General features: G+C 44.8%; 1 long non-coding RNA gene across 2 annotated transcripts in view; it reads left to right on the plus strand.

Moving 5' to 3' along the window:
• LOC135101307 (uncharacterized) overlaps positions 1–22,500 on the plus strand; it is a 302,592-nt gene that overhangs the window by 153,607 nt on the left and 126,485 nt on the right. Inside the window, exon 6 of one of the 2 annotated variants that reach the window (XR_010269192.1) lies at positions 15,635–17,164. The exons of the other annotated variant lie outside the window; for it this stretch is intronic. This is a non-coding gene — a long non-coding RNA (uncharacterized LOC135101307). Of the gene's footprint in view, positions 1–15,634; positions 17,165–22,500 lie in introns of those variants that run through there. 2 annotated transcript variants of the gene reach the window in all.

Consider the following 22,500-nt stretch of genomic DNA (forward strand, 5'->3'; position numbering starts at 1 on the left):
GTTCACTTCATTCCTGGTCTTTGCACTCATTTTATTTATCTGTTCCTGATTCGGTTGTGGTCTTTCATTCTTTCTTTCATTCTTGTTGAGCATGGTAGTGCTCATCCACCTTTCTTTCTCTTTCTTTCTTTCTTCCTGTCCTTCTTTCTTTCTTTCTTGGTTCGTTTGTTTGTCGGTTCGTTTCTTCTTTCCTTCGTATCTTCCGTCCTTCCTTATTTTTTATTTTCCCTTTCTCAATTTTGTTAGATTATTCCTTACTTCTTTCTTTTCCCTTTCTCATTTTTTTGTTAGCTTATTCCTTTCTTCTTTCTTTTCCCTTCCTTCCTTCCTTCCTTCCTTCCTTCCTCCCACACTCTTTCCCTGACCCCTCCCATCCCTCCCCCTTTTGGTCGAGTACTGTGGCGGTATTGTTCCACCTTCCCTCTCTCGCACCCTCGCCCTCACTGCCTCTACCCTTTGTCCGCCTCGTCAGTATCACCTTGCAGGCAGCCGGCGAGCGCACCCCTTCCTCTCTCTGTGCTCTCTTCTCGCCCCAAATATCGCTTCGCTTGACTTTCACTGCCACTTAGGATCGCTTCCCTATCACCACACTCATCCCTTCACCATCCCTTCCCTATTTCTTCCACCACACTTCAATTCCCTTTCCACCCCTTCCACCCTCATCACTCCATCTCATCTCCCCTCTCTCTCTCTCTCTCTCTCTCTCTCTCTCTCTCTCTCTCTCTCTCTCTCTCTCTCTCTCTCTCTCTCTCTCTCTCTCTCTCTCTCTCTCTCTCTCTCTCTCCTCTCCTCTCCTCTCCTCTCCTCTCCTATTCCACTCCTTTCCACTCCCTCGTCCCTCCACACAAGTCATGGCTTACGGCTCATCAGAAGGAAGTCAATATTACTAAAGTTTACCATTTAATTTCCAGGGTTTTCTCTCAGCTTTGTCACTCCGGTAATTCCGCGTCGCAGGCGTGTGTCCCGCGGGGATGCTTGGCGGAGGAGGAGGACGAAGAGGAAGGGGAGGGGTGGGGGAGGGAGAGGAGAAGGCGGTGGTGTTCCAGAATTTCGCGCCGCCAAGACGGGGACACTGGAACGGGTTAGTAAATCCAAGACAGTTTGAAAATTTGCTCGGATATATGTGGACGGCGGCGGGGAAATGTGAAGCTTTGGACAACATCCCTCTCTGGGCGAATTCGGGAATGGCTTTTGTGTGTGTGTGTGTGTGTGTGTGTGTGTGTGTGTGTGTGTGTGTGTGTGTGTGACCGGCATCAGTTCATGTACGCACGCTTGTATCATTTCTTTTTCGTACTCGTATTTTTTTTTCCTTTTTTTTTTCTATATATAATTAAGGGTACAAAGTATATATGAAAAAAAAGTAAATACAAGTCCGTTTTCCTTTGCTGCATATCTGTTCATTTACCCAGCTTTATCTACCACCACCACCATCACCACCACCATCATCACCATCATCATCACCACCACCACCATCATCATCATCATCATCATCATCATCCTGTATGTTTATCATTATCACCACCATCACTCCAGCACGCCACAACAGCAGGCGTCGTCGTGAGGGGAGCAGCAACAATAGCACCACTCTCCCTCCTGTCCTGTCATTATCTCACCATATTTTTCGCATGTCGACAAAGATTTAAGGTCCACATACATTATTGCCAATTTCACCTTCAACTTGACTGTGATTTCCGCCGATTGAAGTACATACCAAGGAAAAAAGGAAGAAGACGAGGAGGAAGGAGGAGTGATAAGGTAAGACTATAAGAAAACATAAAGAGGAATAAACAGCAACGGACGTGTTGGCCCATAAGAGGCTGTTTGTGATTCATTACTCCCATCTGTCCCCCTCCCCCCAATTCCCTCCCACCGCCCCCATATTCACTGGCTGTATTTTAAGAAGATTTGTAGGTTGGTTTGTTTTAGAATTTGTATTTTCCTTGTACTTTACCCGCGCACTGACTGTTTTGTGTCGTGACGGTGTGTGTGTGTGTGTGTGTGTGTGTGTGTGTGTGTGTGTGTGTGTGTGTGTGTGTGTGTGTGTGTGTGTGTGATGGTGCCGTCTCACAACACCGTCACCAAATCACCACCTTCCTTCACCTCCTTGCACATTATTATCGTCTGTCTGTGATTCATTCTGTTCTCGTCCTTGACCCCCCCCACTCTCTCTCTCTCTCTCTCTCTCTCTCTCTCTCTCTCTCTCTCTCTCTCTCTCTCTCTCTCTCTCTCTCTCTCTCTCTCTCTCTCTCTCTCTCTCTCTCTCTCTCTCTCTCTCTCTCCACTCACCTTTGTCCTCGTCTTTATTCCACCATCTCATCTTTCTTTTTGCTTTCCCTTCCTCTTCCTTCCTCGCTCATTCTCCAATTCTTCCTCTCTTCTTCCTTTCACATATTCCTCCATGGCCTTCAAAAATATCCTCTCACCTTTCCTCCTTCCTTCCTTCCTTCCTTCCACCCTTCCTCCTTCCATTCCATCCTTGATTCTTCCCTTTTCCTTTTCCATTCTGCTCCCCTTTTTCTCTCTCTTTCTCCTCTTTCCGCTTATCTCCCTATTTCTTACCCTCTCGTTCGTCCTTCCTTCAATGTCCCCCTCTCCTCCCTTAACGTTCCCTCTCCTCTCTCCTTCACTCCTCTTATCGCCTTCCTCCTTCCCTCGTCCCCTTCAAATTTCTTCATTCCCTACTTTGCTGTTCCCCCAAACTCCCCTAAACTATTACATCTTTTCTCTTCCCCACACTCTAGTAGCTTCTCTCCATCTAGCCTTCTACCGCGTACCCCCACCTCTTCCTTCTGCTCTTCCTCCTTCTCTTCCTCCTCCCTCCTCCACCTGTCCACTCCTCATTAAGATGCCACAGTGGCCCCGAGAGCCCCGTACATCAGTGTGATTTATCATTTTGCTGCCACGGTCGATATTTTGCTCCTCTGACGCAAATCCCTTAATTTATATGACTCCCGCGGATAATTTAGGGCTTCGGGACATCAGACCACTCCTACACACACACACACACACACACACACACACACACACACACACACACACACACACACACACACACACACACACACACACACACACACACACACACACACACACACACACACACACACACACGTCTGATTAAACCGGACCTTCTCTTCCATATCAAGCTGCTTCATCGAAAAAGTAGCGCCGTAAGAGAGCCTGACCAGAGGAAAAGAGGAGGAGGAGGAGGAGGAGGAGGAGGAGGAAGTAGTGACAGCCGACGTCGAGGATGCGCATACAATCTCGGTTTCAGGACCATTTTTGCCGCCGGGGTCAGATTGCATGAAGAAACTTTGGGGTGACGTGGAGAAGAAGACCACCCCGTCAGGAGAGAGACGAACGACGAGGACGAGGAGGAGGAGGAGGAGGAGGAGGAGGAGGAGGAGGAGGAGGAGGAGGATGTGCGCCGGGCGATCTAGTCTATAAGATGGAATACAAAAAGAAGTGAAGGAGGAAGAGGAGGAGGTAGGAAGACCATCAACTACATTCGAAAGGAAGAGTGGGAGGGTGGGTAAGGAGGACACAGGACACGGAGGAGGAGGACGGGGAGGAGAGGTACAAAAGAATCCCCCCCTATACTAAGAACTTTTGTCAGTTGATATGACGAGGACAGGGGATCGTGCGGGAGAATTAGGAGGAAGAGTGAGCAGAGAAGGAAGATGAAGAGAGAGAGTGGAATGGATGGAGAGTGAAGTGAAGAGGAAATATGAGAATAATAAAAGTAGAGAGCCAAAGGAAAGATAGGAGGGAAAGAGTTACGCACAAAATCCAAAATGGAAAAAAGATTTAAAGGAGCACGGGCAGGAGGAGGAGGAGGAGGAGGAGGAAGAGATGGAATAAAAGGAAGAGGAGAAAGAAAGGGAGGAAACTGAGAAAGCGAATGAAAGAAAAGAAAAAATACGAAAGAGGGTTAGGACGATGGAGCGGGGAACGTAAGAAGAGAGAGAGAAAGAGAAATCGGAGGAGGAGGAGTAGTAAAGGGGATGGAGAAGAAGAGGAGGAGGAGGAGGAGGAGGAGGACGACGATCTAATACAGTAATAACACAAATCATCACCACCATCATCACCCTCATTACTCACGGTACTCATTACCCTTCTGCTCGACGATGATTATTCCGCCTCGCCACTCGCTACCCTCATTCAATTATTCCTCTTTTTCTTTATTCCCGCCATCCAGCACCCCCTCCATCCCCGGCTCCCTCATCGCCAGCATCACCACTCTCCCTCCCTCCCTCCCTCCCTCCCTCCCTCCTCCCCCGCGCCTGTCTCTCCTCTCGCCTCTTTCTGTGCGTGGTGTGAAGAATGCCGCGGGGGTAGACGGCTGCTTTTGCCTAACAGTTGCCACAAGTCACCAGCGGCCGCCCCAATTACTTTCACAACCCGGATATATGACAGTCTTTATGACGTATTTAGTCCTGAGAAATTTCCCCCAAGATTGCCTCACTTCAAGGGAAGGAAATATGTCCTGTTTCTGAACGCGGAGAGAAGGAAATATTTGTGCGGCTTTTGCTGCCGGCGAGAATGTGTTCTGGTGCAGGCGGTTTTCTTGCTGTTCTCTTTCTTTATATATACAATGCCTGCGTGTGTTTATATATATATATATATATATATATATATATATATATATAGAGAGAGAGAGAGAGAGAGAGAGAGAGAGAGAGAGAGAGAGAGAGAGAGAGAGAGAGAGAGAGAGAGAGAGAGAGAGATGTATACACAGGTAAACAGTTAGGTGGACGGATAGATAGATAAATAAATAGACAAATAGATTGGTAGGTAGATGGGTAAACAGGCAGACAGATAAATAGACAGACAGGCAAACATACAGACAGACAAGGAGATATATAGATATTTGATGAACTACTCTATCAAATAAATGTTCCCGTCCGTGGCGTCCCTTAAGTAATGAGGTTATCAGCGCATGGCACGCCGCCCCCTGTGTCTTCCTGGCCGGGGCTTCACAGGGCGACTCTCCGCTGAGACACGTGTGCCTGGACCTGGAGCTCCTTTACTGAGTGTGTGTGTGTGTGTGTGTGTGTGTGTGTGTGTGTTGGGGTGGGAATGCTCGTGTCCCGTGGGCCGGAATGAAAGGATGTTGTCTCTTCTTAGGGGAGGTGATCGTATTTAGCGTGTGACTCCGTGTGGACCAACCAGTGTAATGAGGCCTGTGTGTGTGTGTGTGTGTGTGTGTGTGTGTGTGTGTGTGTGTGTGTGTGTGTGTGTGTGTGTGTGTGTGTGTGTGTGTGTGTGTGTTTTGAGTATATTTTACGTGCTTAGTTATCTATTTATTTATTTTTATTGTTTATTTCTTCAGTGTTATTAATTATTATTATTATTATTATTATTATTATTATTATTATTATTATTATTATTATTATTATCATTATCATCATCATTATCATCATCATCATCATCATCATCATTTTGTTACAAATTCTTGCCGCTTTGCCTCATCGTCATGGTGCGTTGGTCGACTCACTGTATTTTTCGCTCTTACTAATTGTTAGCTAGTTCTCTTAATATCAATTTTATGCATTTATTTTTTTTTATTTGGACAAAATGTTTTAGTTCTGATTCCGTTTCTGTTCACCATTTATTGTTAAGTATTTTTATATTGTAAGATAAATTTGCTACATTTTCTATAAACATTTTGTCAATAAACAACAACTACTACTACAACTACTACTACTACTAGTAGTAGTAGTAGTAGTATTAGTTGTAGTAGTAGTTGTTGGTGGGTGTGTGCTGCGATGAATGAAAACCAGTCTTATGGCGGACGATTTTTATCACCATTCATCGGGAGGAGAGTCTGGGCTGGGCGCTAGGCATGCTCTGCGCGGAGGCGCGGGCTTAGCGGCGTACGCCGGCAGGGGCCGTGTTGGGTGAGTAGCGGCGAGGAATGGAGACCGCGATTATACCCGTGAACCGAGACGAAGATACTGGGGGACAATTTATTGTTGCGTGGTGTGGGGCAATCTGGGGAATTGGTGTTTGAAGGGGTAGGCGGGGGAGCTGGATGGAGGGTGGACTAGGAGAGGTGAAGGGAGTGTGGGAAGGTGGAGGCAGGGCAGATGAGGGGAAGCAGTGTGTGTGTCACCTGAGGTCTGAAATGAATGGTGTGCCGTGTGTTTGATCCCTGTAGTGTGTGTGTGTGTGTGTGTGTGTGTGTGTGTGTGTGTGTGTGTGTGTGTGTGTGTGTGTGTGTGTGTGTGTGTGTGTGTGTGTGTGTTATGGAAAAGGGGGGTCTCTCTGAATCATTTCCATTGGTATCGGTGCAAAGTAGATATCGGGGCAATACCCATTCATTCCGCCCCCTTCGTTTAAGGCAAAATTAGAATCACCTTGTCCTGCCGTTTCAATATTTTTTTTACACCAGCACTGTACAACACTAACATTTCCACGAGTGTCCCCCATCGTGGAAAACCGGGAGCACTTTTAGCGATATTAAATGCTTACCGTAAGTAGCATTGACATTAAAACACTCAGCACGTGCCACACTCAGCACGTGCCATCCATTATGATATAAACCAAAAGAATGTTCCCCATCAACACTCTCTGGTCCATGGGCTTAATTGGATGACACTGGTGCGCTCATTAGATTGCGAGTTTTGCGTTCAGAGCATTAACATCATGAGAAAATTAGGGAAGCTGCAGGAAATCCCTAGACCTACACGTGGCATTCCCTCTAATAATACTGACGCGCCCTTTTGTATCGAGTGTTGTGTCCATATCACTAAGATCACGAGAAAATAAGGGAAGCTGCAGGAAATCCGTACACCTACACTTGGCATTCCCTGTAAATCCCATGTCCACACATCACCTTTACCCATGAATTTATCAGTTCTCGTAAAACTCCTGAAGCTCCCCATCAAGTTTACTAACAACTTGGTAACTGAGTCCATTCTAGAAATCTGCCGCTCTGTTTGGGATTAACTTTTTCTTCCTATCTCCTGTTTCAATTTATCGTTATCAAGCTTCTGTCCCATATTGATTACTAACTCGAGGGATGCTGTCTAACCTCTCTTTGTTATATCATTCATTCCACTGAAATACGTCTACCAGATTCCCTACGAATTACACTAAACATTGTCAAGTTATCTAATCAGAGAGAGAGAGAGAGAGAGAGAGAGAGAGAGAGAGAGAGAGAGAGAGAGAGAGAGAGAGAGAGAGAGAGAGAGAGAGAGAGAGAGAGAATATCATGTCACTTCAATGAAAAAAGGGGAGGGGGAGGAGGGGAAACATATATAATCCCCTAATTAGATCCCTGTTTAGAGATGAAAGTAGAACAGTGAACATCGGAAAGTCAGTGGCTTCAAAACTATAGAGAAATGTAAAGGAGACAGACAACAGCAATTCCCCCTCAGCAGTTAGCATCACGTGGGCTGCCCTTAAGGTTCCCTCCTGCAAAATACTCGACCAAAAACTCTTGAAGGGGATGTACCGTGCTGCTTGTCTCCGTTTTCATCTGGAGCGGCGCGTGACCCGAGGCTTAAATGTGAGTTAAGAGCGTGATTTCAACTTGAAGACACTTGTTAGGACAGTTGTTAGAGGAGTGGTATTCTACTGGGAACTGCCGAGTAGTGGTGGTTGTGTGTCCTTTGTGTGGGTGTGCGTGGGTGAATGGGTGGGTGTGTGTTGTGATTTTGTTGTAACCCAAGAATCACCAAGAAGAAATTAAACTCGTAAGAAGAAGGAAGAATAACCACAAATCACAAATAGCGCAACATAGAAGCAGTTCAGATTATTTCCACAAGATCGTTAAATTTATGTGGATCAAAGCGTTTCAGAGGCAAATATAGAGTACCACCTTACTAAACACCTTTGACATTTGCTCGTCCTGAAGCTTTAATAAAATGCGTGTTACTTTTTTAATACAACTCTGAAATACAACAATGATCACAATTTAAGCTAATTGAAGTGTTCATAGGCAAATATAGAGTGGTATATTACTTAACACCTTTGACCTTTGGCTCTTCCTCAAGCGTTAATTGAATATAGTGCTAGTGTAGTACATAATTCTGAAATGCAACACTGAGAGACACAAATATAGGTAGAGTAGCGTCTCGCATAACACCTTTAACTTACGCTCCTCCTCAAGCCTTAGTTAAATGTCGTGATATCATTCTGAAAGCAACACTGGCAGCAATACAAGTGATGGAGGAATTTAGACCTTCCTTTGCTCGTTAGTTTTATTTTCTCCCCAGTGAAATAATGTAGGCTTACTCTCGAATTAGCAATAGAAGGGTTCACATAGATCGTATAAGAACATAAGAAAATAAAGGACGTTGCATTTAATAAACATTCTTTTCAAAATTGATGTTAGGTAAGTTCCCGTCATCGAACCTTAAGTGAAACTGCGCCGAACCAAGAACGTTACCGAGGAGGTCATGAATGATAGGACAGATGAACAGCTTGATTTGTCGTCTCTCTCTCTCTCTCTCTCTCTCTCTCTCTCTCTCTCTCTCTCTCTCTCTCTCTCTCTCTCTCTCTCTCTCTCTCTCTCTCTCTCTCTCTCTCTCTCTGCGAAAGGAAGAAAAGAGGAAAAATTGGAGAATGAGCGAGGAAAGAAGAGGAAGGGAAAGCAGGAAGAAAGATGAGACGAAGAAATAAAGACGTGGACAGAGGTGAGTGGAGAGAGAGAGAGAGAGAGAGAGAGAGAGAGAGAGAGAGAGAGAGAGAGAGAGAGAGAGAGAGAGAGAGCGCCACAACTTCAACAATCCGTCGTACAACAAAACGCCAAGAAGCATCCATTCAAGATTGTGTCTACAGAGTTTAGAGTCAATAAAGCGCCGCCGGCTCCGTGTGTTGCTGTTTTATGGACGAGCAAAGAGCAGACGCTGAAGGACCGTAAGAACCGACTTATTGAAACTGCTCTCACGGCGCCTCTAGAACTGAAACTGGATGCCTTAGCGTGTGTGGCGTCGAGGGTAGAGGGCGCGTGAAAGTACACCCGCCTTTACTAATTGTGGTGATGATAGTGGTAGTTGTAGTAGTAATAGTAGTAATGGTAATGATGGTGGTAGTGGTAGTTCTTATATTTGTATCTTTAGGTTCTAAGAGTTGTTATGCAGGATGTTTAACACAGTCATCTTGGACTTAATCATAGTAGTTGTATTAGTGGTGATGGTAGTAGTAGTAGTAGTAGTAGTAGTTGCTGTTGTTCTTGTTTTATTGTTGTAGTGGTAGTAGAAGCAACAGTGGTTGTAGTAGTAGTAGTAGTAGTAGTAGTGGTATCGATTGATGTTAACAGCAAAAATGCAGTAATTAGCTATCACAATGTGCATATACGTAGAGTCGTACCGTGTATCAATTTACTTTTCATCCTTTTCCCACTAAACACACAAGTCATTGGGATTGTGAAGGCAGCGACTCTCCATCTCGCTTCGCTCTCTCCGTGGTGGCCTTTCGTTACCTGCAGGCCATATTTGTGTGTGTGTGTGTGTGTGTGTGTGTGTGTGTGTGTGTGTGTGTGTGTGTGTGTGTGTGTGTTGTCCGCGGGGAAGGGCAGGATGCAGCGAATCAAGAACTAAATCGGTGCTGCTCGGGGATAATGTTGCGTGGACTCTGGTCGGGGTGTGTCTGGGGGCGGCTGACTGCTTCACTGCCTATGTACAGCGGTGAATTTATGTCTTAACTTCTTTCACTTTACCTTTGGCGGCGTGCGGATACAGGTCTGTGACCCTATACGTCCCTCCTTCCCCTGCTGTTCTACTTATGTTCACCGATGAATTTGTCGTACCGTCCATTATTGTACCTTTGAATGCGTCTTGATACAAACTCAAATACGTTATGTTTTATCTCAAATATTTTCTTTTTACCTCCCATTGTACTCGCACAGCATTCTTCTTTATTTATTTATTTTTTTTAATTTTTATCACCCATTCGTGTAAGTACCATTTCTTTTCTTGTTCCGTTTGTTCTTACGTTGTTCCCCCACTTACGCCTTCCCTCCCTGTGTGTTGTTGTGTCTCTCTTTTCTTTATTTCGCATGGTTCACCATCATTCTCTCTATCTACCATTTCCTTTTCGTATTTCTTATTTTCTTGTGTTGTTTTTTTTCTTTCCTTCTCACCTCTCTACCACTCTTTTGTCCCATTCCTGCTGTCATTGTGTCGTTCTCTCCCACTTGTTTGTCATTTCTTTCCCTCTTTCATTTCTCATTGTGCTTCTCCCTCCTTATCTTGTCCTATCCACCGCCATTTCTACCGCAAATGTTCTTCACTATTAATACCAGTAAAACGCCTGGAAGGTGATTGGCGAGAGAAGCTGTCAGTAATGCACCAATGGAGGCGCCACGGACATCGAGAACTTGCCCAATATTCAAGTCACTTTTGCTCAAAACTTTGCGAGAGCAAAATAGTTGTGCTATATACCTTTGGATAGGAAATTTCATTCTGCGTTCAGTGGTATGTGTCTTTTGTTGAGACAAAAAAAAAGTTGGTGAAAATTGCAGGAAAATTACGAAATCCCATTTTCGACACCTTTCTACTTTTTGCTGGTTACTCATCTATTTCATGCAGAAGAAGAGATGAAAGCTATATGCCATAAAATTGATAGAGTTGTGCTATCATATGGTGCTAATTTCGCTACGATCGGAGGTATTAGCGCTCGAATAACGTTACGGTCAAACCGGGCCGGGCCCTGCCGCTCAAAATGAAACTCCAATCTCCATAGTAAACTTCGCTTCGCTCGTATTAACTTCAAGAAAAAAAAAAAAAGTCAGCAGTGATCATACCTCTTTTGTCCATATCTTTGTCATTTGCAGCGGTTTCCTGAGCAACACTAAACAGTTTCACGCTATAAAGCAAAGTCTCCGGAACACGATGGAGTGATGAGATTGTAGATGAAGTGTGACGCAAGCGAATCAAGGAAGTGTTTTTAAGAAGGTAGATGTAGACGTAGATGTAGATTTGAACATCCTGCGTCCTCCCTCACCGCCGCTGCGTTACTCTTGATCTCCGAGGTGTTTGCCTGATTACCTTCCAGTCATCGTGAAGTGTCTCCGTCACTCGGTGTATCACTTTCTTCATTTTCCGATCGAATTGATTTTCATCTCAAAAACAATTATGAAGGCTTGTCTGGAAATTCTTCGCGTGGCTGTCCTCAACAAAGAGGACGCCCGCACCCCCACCAAGCTGACGGTGTCCTACAAGGGCTGGTGGCACACGCCTATGCTGCACGTGCCTCTGGCCATGGAGCCGCTGCGTGACGGCGTGCACGCCACTCGCAAGGGTGGCAAGATAACACTCGTCCAGAGGTTTGCCAGCGGAAAGGCGCCCACCTTCCGCGTGAAGGGCCGCAGCAGCAAGCTGGAGATCCGGCTGTACGCGCGGCGCACCCTCCGCACGCGGGCCCAGGTGGAGGTGGGCCACCTAGTGTGCGGCACTGCCAAGAAGCTGCTCAAAGTGCCCTTCGAGGTGAAGGTTGGCGGGAAGGTGGAGAAAGCCTTCCTGGTGGTGGCGCAGACCTCGCCCGTGCCCACCCCTCCACCCCCGCCCATTTACCCGGTGGGACACAAGCGGCTATCGAGCCCACCAGTCCCGGAGTGCACCTTCCCTCTGGGAGAGTACGAGCCCTCTCAGGCCAGGCTGAAGCTCCTGGTGGAGGAAATGTACGGGCCGATGCCAGACCCCGGGGAGTGGCTGGTGCCCGCCAGCCCACCCGGGGCTCTGTGCTCGGCGACAGAGGCAACGCCCCTGCCCCTGCCAGACCACAGGGAGTGGCTGGTGCCCGCCAGCCCCCTTGGGGTCCTGTGCTCGGAGGCAGAGGCCATGCCCCCACCAGGCGAGACAGACAGCAAGCCTGACGATGTCTTAGAAAAATGCGAAGCAAACAGCTTGGGAACGTTGACTGACGGCGTCGTGCAAGAAAGCCAGACCGTCGAGATGAGCCCACAGACCAGTCCACGGGTAGTAGACGACCGCTACGTGCGACTGTGGAATATGGCGTTCGGGGAGCGTGCAGAGTCTAGGCCGCGAGAAGAACGGCGAAAGGAACGTCGCCGGCCGACGCCAAGAAGAGTTGATAGTTTCGAGCGGCTGTGTACCACCGTGATTGGGGAGAGGCCGGCACACCAGCAGCGAGAGGCAAGCGAAGACCCCTCAGTAGGCGCCGCAGACCGGCTTGTAGAAGTCAGTGCCGGCTGTGTGCGGCTGTGGAATGAAGTGTTTGGTGAAGTACGGAATTTTAGCGGCGTGCGGGGTATTACTGTAACACCGTCTCAAAGGAATGCAAGTCTTACACCGCCACGGGGACTCGCGAAGCGAACACCGTCACAAGTCGCCTAGCTAGTGCATTACAAGCCACGGTTTGTTGGTCACTTCCTCAGGGTGAACAGCATCTTTAGATCCTGAGCGTGAGGTGCCCTGCAGCAAATTAGATCAGTTATGACAGTGTTAATGATGATAATGGTAATAATAATAATAAAATAATAATAATAATAATAATAATAATAATAGTAATAATAATAATAATAACAAGAAAAACAACAACCAATAAAACGCCTAGGAAGGCGATTGACGACCGAAGTGCATGGGAAACAGTGATGGAAATTTGACATAATTTTTCGTTATAATTTGTATTAATGTTATTAACTACAAAATTTGAGGTTACGATCGAAGCAAAGTTTACTATGGAGGTTGGAGTTTCATTACGGTCCGATCGTAACGCTATTCAAACCCTAATATCTCCGGAACTACGCGGCCGATCATAATGAAATTTCCACCATATGATAGTACAACTCTATCAATTCTATGTCATACAGCTTTCATCTCTTATATTGCGCGAAGTCAATGTTTAACTTGCAAATATGAGAAAGCGTTTGAATAGTGTTACAGGTGGGCCAGACACATAGCGCCTAACCTAATATTAAAAAAAGATAATTCCAGCTCAAAACTTTGCGAGAGGTGATTCTCCTATATACCACTGGATAGGAAATTTCATTCTGCGTTCAGTGGTATATGTCTGATCTTATTGAGACAAAAATAAGTTGGTGAAAATTGAGTAGTTTTTCAAGAAACCCCATTTTTTGACACCTTTCTACTATTTTGAAGTTAGCAATTGACTTTACGCAATAGGAGAGATGGCATAAAATCACATAAGATTTTCAGAGCTGTGTTATCATGTGGTGCTAATTTCGTTACGGTCGGCTGCGTAGTTTGGGAGATATTAGCGTTTGAAAAGCGTTATGGTCAGACCGGACCGGGCCAATCTCTTCATTAGTTTCCCTTTTTCTATTGCCTTCTCTGTCCATTGCATTGTATTACCACATAATCAGTTTGTCTTTTTTTCCTTCCATTTATCCTTCCTGTTTATCTTTTCCGTCTCCCTATTCACTGATTCATTCTAATTATATTCCGACTTTATCAATCCTGTAACTCATTATGTTCCCTTTACTTTTTTCTGTTTTTCTCTGTCACCATCCAGTTTATTTTTCGCTCTTCCTCTAATCCTATTAATTTTTCACTTCTTCCTTCATTTATTTATTTATCTTATTAGTTCCATTCTCCTTATGATCCTATTATAGTCCCGACTTACCAATTTTCTTACTCATTTTTCCCTTAACATTCCTCAAACTTTCTCCATCCCTCCCCTCATGACCTCGTTTCAATCATATCCAAGTATTCTCCCCTCTTTTTCCCCCCTACAAGTGCACGCTGGCTCCTTCCCACACGCCTCTCTCCTTCCCACGTCACTTACCTATATTTACCCACACGCCTGTTTCTCTTTCCTCACCCCTTTCGTCAGCCACCCACACGCCTCCCACCGTCTCTAAACCTTGCACTTATGTGGATGTGGTGTCCTTCCCTCCTCCTCCTCCTCCTCCTCCTCCTCCTCCTCCTCCTCCTCCTCCTCCTCCTCCTCGAGCATTCTCTTTTCTTATAATTTCTCCTCTGTGGCTCTTTTTTTTTTTTTTTTTCTCTCTCTCTCTTCCCCACAAGTCTTTCTCAGTCTCCTTTCATCAATCCATTCTTCAGTTCTCCTCCTCCTCCTCCTCCTCCTCCTCCTCCACCATGATTTGGTCCATGATCTGGTGACGTCACACAGTGGAATAGAAAGAGATATAGGGGAGAACGTGGTAAGTTGGCCACAGGGATAAGTTGGTACATTTGAAATAATTCCATCGTTTACCGCTTGATAGCGCTGCTACTCACACCAGCTAATCACCTCGCGGGGCCTCACTCACCAACATGTAGCCACGTTTGAAGGTCGCATGATTTAATTAGAGTGAGGAAAAGTTTAATTTTGATACTGGTAAATAAATTTTCACTCATATTATTTGTTGTAACATGCATCTAGTTATACCTGAGGGGTATTCATTTTAGCCATAATTTGTCTTAGGAATCAAGAATTGTTTACCCTTGACACAGATCATAATAGGTCTCTTAATCTATACGAAAATAGTTTGTTTAGATTAGTGGTATGGATAGGGCAAGTTGGCACGAAGAAAATGTGGCAGACTGGCACAGTACCAACTATATATGAATAACATTGGCCTATTTATTACCTATCAGTTTTCATATTATATTTTATTTATATTATTTTTTGTGATGTATATATGTTGATACATATATTAATTAGCTTCCTGAACAATTTTTTATCTTGTATTTTCAGAGATAGTTCGAACATAAAAATTAAGAAAAATATTTTTTTCCTTTGTTTGAATTGAATCTTTATGAAATTTAGCTTTATAGATATTCTGTATCTGAACTTAAAATTACATACATCTAGTTTGCTATTTAGATGTGATGTGCCAACTTTCCCCTCGTATGGGGCAGGTTGGCACATTTAAGTGATTTTTGTTTCTAAGTAATGTAGAGCTTAAGTTTGAAAAGAAAACCATGTTTTTATTTGATAAAAAGTAAGGTGAATGTTTGTATTTTTCAGTGAAAGCATTAACAAACAAAAATTCTTTGTAGTTGTCTTCCATCGCCAAGAATGTAAAAAGTGTGCCAACTAGCCCCGTTTTCCTCTACTGGTTAGTGTAATGTAGAGAGAGAGAGAGAGAGAGAGAGAGAGAGAGAGAGAGAGAATATATAAGCCCTGAGCTTCAGCTTAGTTGTGACAAACAAGCTTAGTGCGGATCAAAGACGACTTTATGCAATATATCAATGTAGTGAAAAGTAAGTTTTATTAAATTTACCTGGGCAGTTACACCTTGATGTCAGACTAATTAAATGCCTCCTGTAATGGCGCCCAGCTTGCCTTTAGCGGGGCGAGGGCGAGGGCGTCACTCACCTGCGTCTGCCTGGCTCTCTCGGGGCTTGGATGTACCGACCCCGCCTGGCCTGTGTTATATTTCTCGTCTGCTTACCATTGATGCTGATGCCATTGATTGATGCCTTTCACTGTGATCGCTGATTGAGCCGCGCTGAGATCAGTCGGTGGCGCCCAATGGTGTGTGTGTGTGTGTGTGTGTGTGTGTGTCAAGTGCCATCACGTCATTCACTGCTTCCACCTGCCTCGCCCTCCTCACGTGCCGCGCCCCGTGACTCACAGGTGTTATTACAGTTGCGCAGTATCGCCGCGTGTTATGTGGACTCACTTTTGTTATTTGGTGTTGTAACGAGAGCTGACAATGAAGTGTTTCTTTTCTCTCTTTCCTTCTTTGTTTCAGGATCAGCAGTGTTGTATGAAGTCAATATGCAGTTGCCTGTCGTGCGCATCACTTGCTTTAGGCGTCAATCACCGTCTGGGTCTGGCAGGTGCTCGGCGTGACTGTTCCCGCTGAAAGGTTAGCTGGTGAGTGGGTGCCAGCGGCGCCTTAACGAGACACTTGTTACAGGACGCCTCTGTGATGGATGATAAAAAAGAATTGTATCGTCCAGCAAATGTTTCCCAGTGCCAGGTATAGCGACCAAGTGCGAGGCTTTGGAACAGTCTCCTCCCCGTAACCTCGGGATAAAGCTGATCTTACGAGGCCGGAAGAACTTTATCTATTCAGCACAGAATACGCGCCCTCGGCAAGTCAATCTTCCGTCGCGGCTCAGGAAACTCTTGACAAACTTTTTAGATTTTTTTTTTCCACATTTTCCATCTACGGCAGGTCCTCGGGCTCGCCTTCACATTCCCTGACGCTGGCGCTCTGATTAAGGCTCATTTATGGCACTTCTGACCCCCTCCCCTTCTTTCCTCAACCCGCAGATCATCCTTGCACCAAACCCACGCACGTAACATAATCCCCTAGATTGCCCTTACGCTGTGTGCCGCAGAGAAGGAAAGGAAAGCATCAAAGTGATTAGCTCTCATTATAAAAGAAAGCCAAATTAGCGAGGAAGTTCCTGTGAAATCCACCTAATTGAGTTTGAATGCTCGGGCTAAAGGACTAAAGGTCGCGTGGGGCTAGAAATGGTTTAGGTTTTGTGATTTGCTTCCTCAGTTGCTACGGAGACTGCTGGTAGTGGCGGTGGATTCTTCTCGTGAATTAGCAAACTAGTAAAACAACAGCTTTTTTTGAATGCGCAAACCACTAGTTAGTAAGTTCATTAGTTACTTAGCTGGTTAATTGGTGAATGAGTAAGTGAATAAGTTGGTGAGAGTCAATGGGTTAGTTTATTGACCACAGACGCATTAATCAACCTATACACGCAAAAAAATAAAAATAATAATAATAATTCGCAAAGAGATGATAATGGTGACATGGCTTTTGCTCCTCACTGTGAAGAAAGGAAAAATTCTTAGCACACCAATACACAATTAATCTGCCATTTTTTTGTTTTCTTGTTCAGGAGAGTTAGTGCGGGGCTGTTTCTCTAAAAGATCTGATGTTGTGTTTAGTTCGGAGTAGTGGAGATCTTATTGTAATTTTTTCTTGTGTTGACCAGGAAGATTGGCAGCTCAGGTGTGTTGCCTTGTGTCAGGTATTAGTCTTGATTTTATACCTGTCTTGCATTCGTCAGGCTTATGAATCGTAAGCGTATGTCGGCAAAACACACACACACACACACACACACACACACACACACACACACACACACACACACACACACACACACACACACACACGCAGAAACATTTACAAGTCTGCATTTTAGATCAATCCGAATAAATGTGCTTTGGATTTTGTGTAATAAAATTGAGAATATTGCAGCTTGCATAAAATAATGTCCAAGTTAAGTCTGAAAATCCTGCATGTTTAGCCTTTGATCCTCACTCGCTGATAAGCTGATAAGTTGTACACGCGTTTTTCTAAATAAGTCGTTGGTTTTACACATGTATGGACCGATATGCTTTAATGTGTGATGGGGCCGGCAAGCAGCGCGGGGAAGGGGGCGTGACCAACCGGAACTTTGATAACTCAACGCGCGCGCGCGCACACACACACACACACACACACACACACACACACACACACACACACACACACACACACACACACACACACACACACACACACACACACACACACACACACACACACACACACACACACACACACAGAGGAGAGGAGAAGAACAGAAGAGAAGAAAAGAGGAGAGGAGAGAAGAGAAGAGAAGAGAAGAAGATAAGAAGAAGAGAGGAGAAGAGATGAGACGAGACGAGAAGAGAGGAGACGAGACGAGACGAGACGAGACGAGACGGGGGCGAAAGGAGAGGAGAGGGGAGGGGAGTGAGAGCAGAAGGCTCTCTTCCCACCCTTTACTCCCTCCACCATAAGCCGTACTGGAGAACAGGTCGGAAATAAATGCCTTACGGGGTTAGAGAAGGAAAAACTCGAAGGAAATTTTATAGAAAAGGAAGAAAAATAGATGAATTGAGGTGCCCCCATTTCCTGAAGGCAAGGAAGTTAACCTCTAATAAACAAACGTTGTTCACCGCGGACTGGAGGCAAAATATTTGTCAAGACGACATTTAAGCCTCTACGGTGTTGCAGTTTATCACATCTTGAGGAAACCCATTCCATAGATTGTTAACTACACGATGGAAAAATGGATTTTTTGATTCATGAGATTTGAACGATTTCCCAACAATTTTGCAACTGTTTCCTCGCGTGTAATTTGAAAAATCTGTCGTGAAATATTTACTGCAGTCCATGTTATCAATGCCTTTAATGATTTTAAACACCTGTATTAAGTCGCCTCTTGGTCTTCTTTGTTTTAATGGGAATAGATTTAGTTTTTTTAAGACGCTGTTTGTATGATTTGTTTCTTAGGCTTTGGATAAATTTTGTTACTCTACGCTGAACTCGTTCTAATCTATCGATGTCTTTCTGGTAACACGGGGCACCATGCTTGAACGCATAAGGAGACGGACTCAAGTTATACAAAGTGAGAATTGTATCCTTAGATTTATATTCAAAAGATATGGCGATTAAACCAATTATTTTGTTTACCTTCTTTACGACTTCTGAACATTACTGGCTAGGTTTTAAACTACTCGATATTTGTACTCCTAAATCAGTTTCGTTGTCTACACTTTTAAGTTGGATGCCGTTCGAAATATACTTTGCTTTCCCGTTTCGATACCCTATGTGGAGCACCTTACAATTATCTGCATTAAAACTCATTTGCCAGGTTTGTCCCCACTCTGACAATTTATCTAGATTACTCTGCATTTCTAGTACTTGTTCGTTAGAGACTACGGAATTCATTATTTTGGTGTCATCAGCGAACTTCGAAATTATACCGGTAACATCTTCATCCATGTTGTTTATATAAACAAGGAAGAGAACAGATCCTAAGACTGATCCCTTTGGCACCCCGCTAGTTACGTTAGTCCCGTTAGATGCTTTTCCCCGAGGCGTAAGGAGTCACTCCCATGGGCGTGAGGAGTCAGTTCCCGGGGCGTGAGTAGTCACTTCCAGGGGCGTGAGGAGTCAGTCCTCGGGGCGTGAGTAGTCACTCCCAGGGGCGTGAGGAGTCATTCCTTGGAGCGTGAGGAGTCAGTCCCCGAGGCGTGAGGAGTCAGTCCCAGAGGCGTGAGGAGTCAGTCCCAGGGGCGTGAGGAGTCACTCCCAGGGGCGTGAGGAGTCAGTCCTCGGAGAGTGAGGAGTCACTCCCAGGGACGTGGGGCTGGTGGCAGGAGTCAGTCCCCGGGGCGTGAGGAGCAGCGAGCGGGTTATTGTTGGGGCGCCTCGCAGGACTCACCTTGTCGGGAAGACGTCATCCATCACACTGATTAATCGAATTCCTTCCTGATCTGCCGTCAAGGATTTGTAATTGATGTGCTGGTTATTAAATTTATCGGGAACTGTCGTATGTGATGTAGTATGATAATGTGTAGGGGAATAAGGCAGTGCAGAAGACTACAGATGCAGTGCTGGAATGCTTACTCTACCAATGTGACTCTCTCCTTACTCTGATCCAAGCGCGAACCATCGTGACACACTCGTCTTTGTTCCTTGAGGTCATTCTTCCAGCACCAGTCCTCATGTGTAGCTCCTCGTCCCCACTCAGTTCACCTCATCTCACCTCATTTCCACTGCATATCATTTCAGTCTTCTCATTGCCCCTGCCCCGTGTTTCAGGCTCATGACATGTCGGTACTGTCACGGTCAGTTGTCGAGTAACATCGCACTTACTTCCGTTGTTTAGCGACTCCATTCAATTTCAACTCCTCTGCCGAGAGTTTATTGGTTAGTTTTGTAAGGTAATTGTCAGGAGGTCAGAGGACTTGGAATTAAGGAAACACGCTCAAAACAGTGGAAGTGAGTGCAGCAGATTTACTTAGCTTCTGGCCACGCCGGTATTGCAACCTCGTTCAGCCTGATCTCTGTATTCATCCTGAGCCATACACGTTTTTCCCAAATATTACCCCCTGTCCACCACACCTTTCCCCACTTATTCTAAACTTGACTTTTACATCTATTCTCTCCTCCAACTTTCTTCACCTTTCCCTCACCTTTCTTGCTCCACTGATTGTAAACTTGACCCCTACATCCGCATCTACATCCTCCATCCACACTGCCATGCGACCCACGATGCTTGAAACAGTCTACCCTTTCAAACAACGTAGCATCTGAAATACATTTGTCATAGTAATATTTACCCTTTTTCACTCATTTTTCGCCTTTGTACTCCATTGGTGTTGTATTTGATTGGTGTATAATGCTGAATGGTGTGTGTGTGTGTGTGTGTGTGTGTGTGTGTGTGTGTGTGTGTGTGTGTGTGTGTGTGTGTGTGTGTGTGTGTGTGTGTGTGTGTGTGTGTGTGTGTGTGTGTGCGTCCCTATAGAACCTGAAATGCCTGAAATTATTAGAAGAGTTGCTTTGGGAATAATTTTGATGTCATTCTGTCCTTTTTCTTTTCTTTTCATTCTTTCTTTACATGAAATAAACGACGTATTTTTTAAGCAATCATTTTTATTTTATTTTATCTGTTTATTTTCTTTTCATTCTTTTCATGAAATAAACGACGTATTTTTTTAAGCAATTATTTTTATTTTATTTCAATGACTAACATTTTTTTTCCTTTTACGTACAACGCTTTTTTCCCCCCCCCATTTTTTGACAAGGGCCAGGTTTGTAATGAGTGAAGCTGCCTTTGTATTTTTATTCAAAGTCAGTATTTTTTCGCTTCAGATTAGTGTCATTAGTCCGTCTTTTTTCCCCGTCAAGAAATGTGATAATGCGTCGCTGTGTTTTCACTCACTGCTCTTCAGGTTGACGTTGATAGGTGAACACTAACCCCGCGTGAGCCTGGACCCAGCCATTACCTACTGAGCCTCGCCCGGGACTGCTCTAACTAAAGTCTGTTGCTCTCATGCCAGCTGATGATGAGTTCAGGGACCGTGAAATGACCGCTTAGGAAAAAAAAGATCCAAAAGTACAGCACCTTCATGAGGAATTCTGGTTGGGTTGAGAAAAGTGCACGCCAAACCAAGCATTTCTTGCCTTCATGCTCCTTGACATGCTCCTCTTGACAGAGGCTTGAGGGCTGCAGTGGGCAGATCCCTCTCAGAGCCACCTGCGACGCCCGAGCTTCCACACTTTATCCTCCCCATACTCCAGCTGTCATTCGGTTAACCCGCGGGGAAAGATCAACGACCTCGAGGGATTGTGCGTCGTCTTGTGTCAGGATTACTTACATTGGCTGTTCAGTGACTAGACGGATTCAGGTCGACTCGCCATCGTGATATCGGTGTTTATCATTGGTCGCCTGAACTCACATTCTCGGTAAAGATTTCCTGATGCATGATGTGAAGGAAACGCAAATTAATAATATTCTTGAACGTTTCGGTGCCCTCAACAGGCAATAATAGAGGTTATTGGAGTTTTTAGGGATGTTCTCATGATTCCAGTGATAAATTAATAAGGATTCTGCACCATCAATTGAAAAAAAAAAAAGCAAATAAAAATCTGACTAATTACCTCTGCAGTCAGAAAATAGTCTTTATCAGAGAACAAAGCATTTCAGAATACTGGCTGATGCCTCACGAAGGTGCTCAGATCTGCAGCAGGTTACGCCGGCATCCATGTTCTAATATTTTTATGACTGGAAATCAGGAGATCCAGCAGATGGCATCCCTTCAAGCAGACAGCCCTGAACACTTAAATGCACCTGGATAACCTTAAGGAGACGCGTCCAGCGCTACGAGCAGACCCACACACCAGACCCCAGCGCTTCCGTCTTTCCTTTAAGCTTCGAGTGGCTCAGTTTGCTTCAGGGAAGGTTAAGGTCACTAAGTAGCATGCCGGGACGTGATGGGGCCAACCGTATGCTCCAATGCAGGGATCTTGTACTGTGTGCCCACTCAAAGCTTATTATACGTGCAGTGATATGCAGTAAAAAAAAAAAAAAAAAAAATCAAGGTTATAAAATAAGATTCTTGAGGACTGCCTATTTCCGTATTTTTATGATGTGGCGGTGTTTGTGTCATTTTATTGTATTTTTAAGAATATATGTATCGGTCTGTTTGTTTAGATACATGGATAGTGAGGTGGATAGAGAAACAGACAGAAATTGACTGGTATTTGTATTTACACACACACACACACACACACACACACACACACACACACACACACACACACACACACACACACACACACACACACACACACACACACACACACACACACACACACACACACACATGCTGCCGCCTGACACGCCCCGCCCGGTCTGTGCCACCAGACACCACAACAAGATAACGCCCCTAAAGGCGCCGCGCATGGACCGGTACAGACTCAGCGCGATTCCCACCATGGTGCGCGCCATCAATCAATAGTATTTCCCTTCTAGATTAGACTTACCTTTAGGATAAATGTTAAGTATTTCCCCACCCCCTCTGTACATTTTCAGTTTGTTAACTGCCTAAAGAATAAACCGTTTATTATTATTATTATTATTATTATTATTATTATTATTATTATTATTATTATTATTATTATTATTATTATTATTATTATAACACACACACACACACACACACACACACACACACACACACACACACACACACACACACACACACACACACACACACACACACACACACACACACACACACACTGGCTCTAAATTCATAACACAGACCATCTAC

The sequence above is a fragment of the Scylla paramamosain genome, chromosome 1 (genome assembly GCF_035594125.1).
Source record: "Scylla paramamosain isolate STU-SP2022 chromosome 1, ASM3559412v1, whole genome shotgun sequence".
NCBI lineage: Eukaryota > Metazoa > Arthropoda > Malacostraca > Decapoda > Portunidae > Scylla > Scylla paramamosain.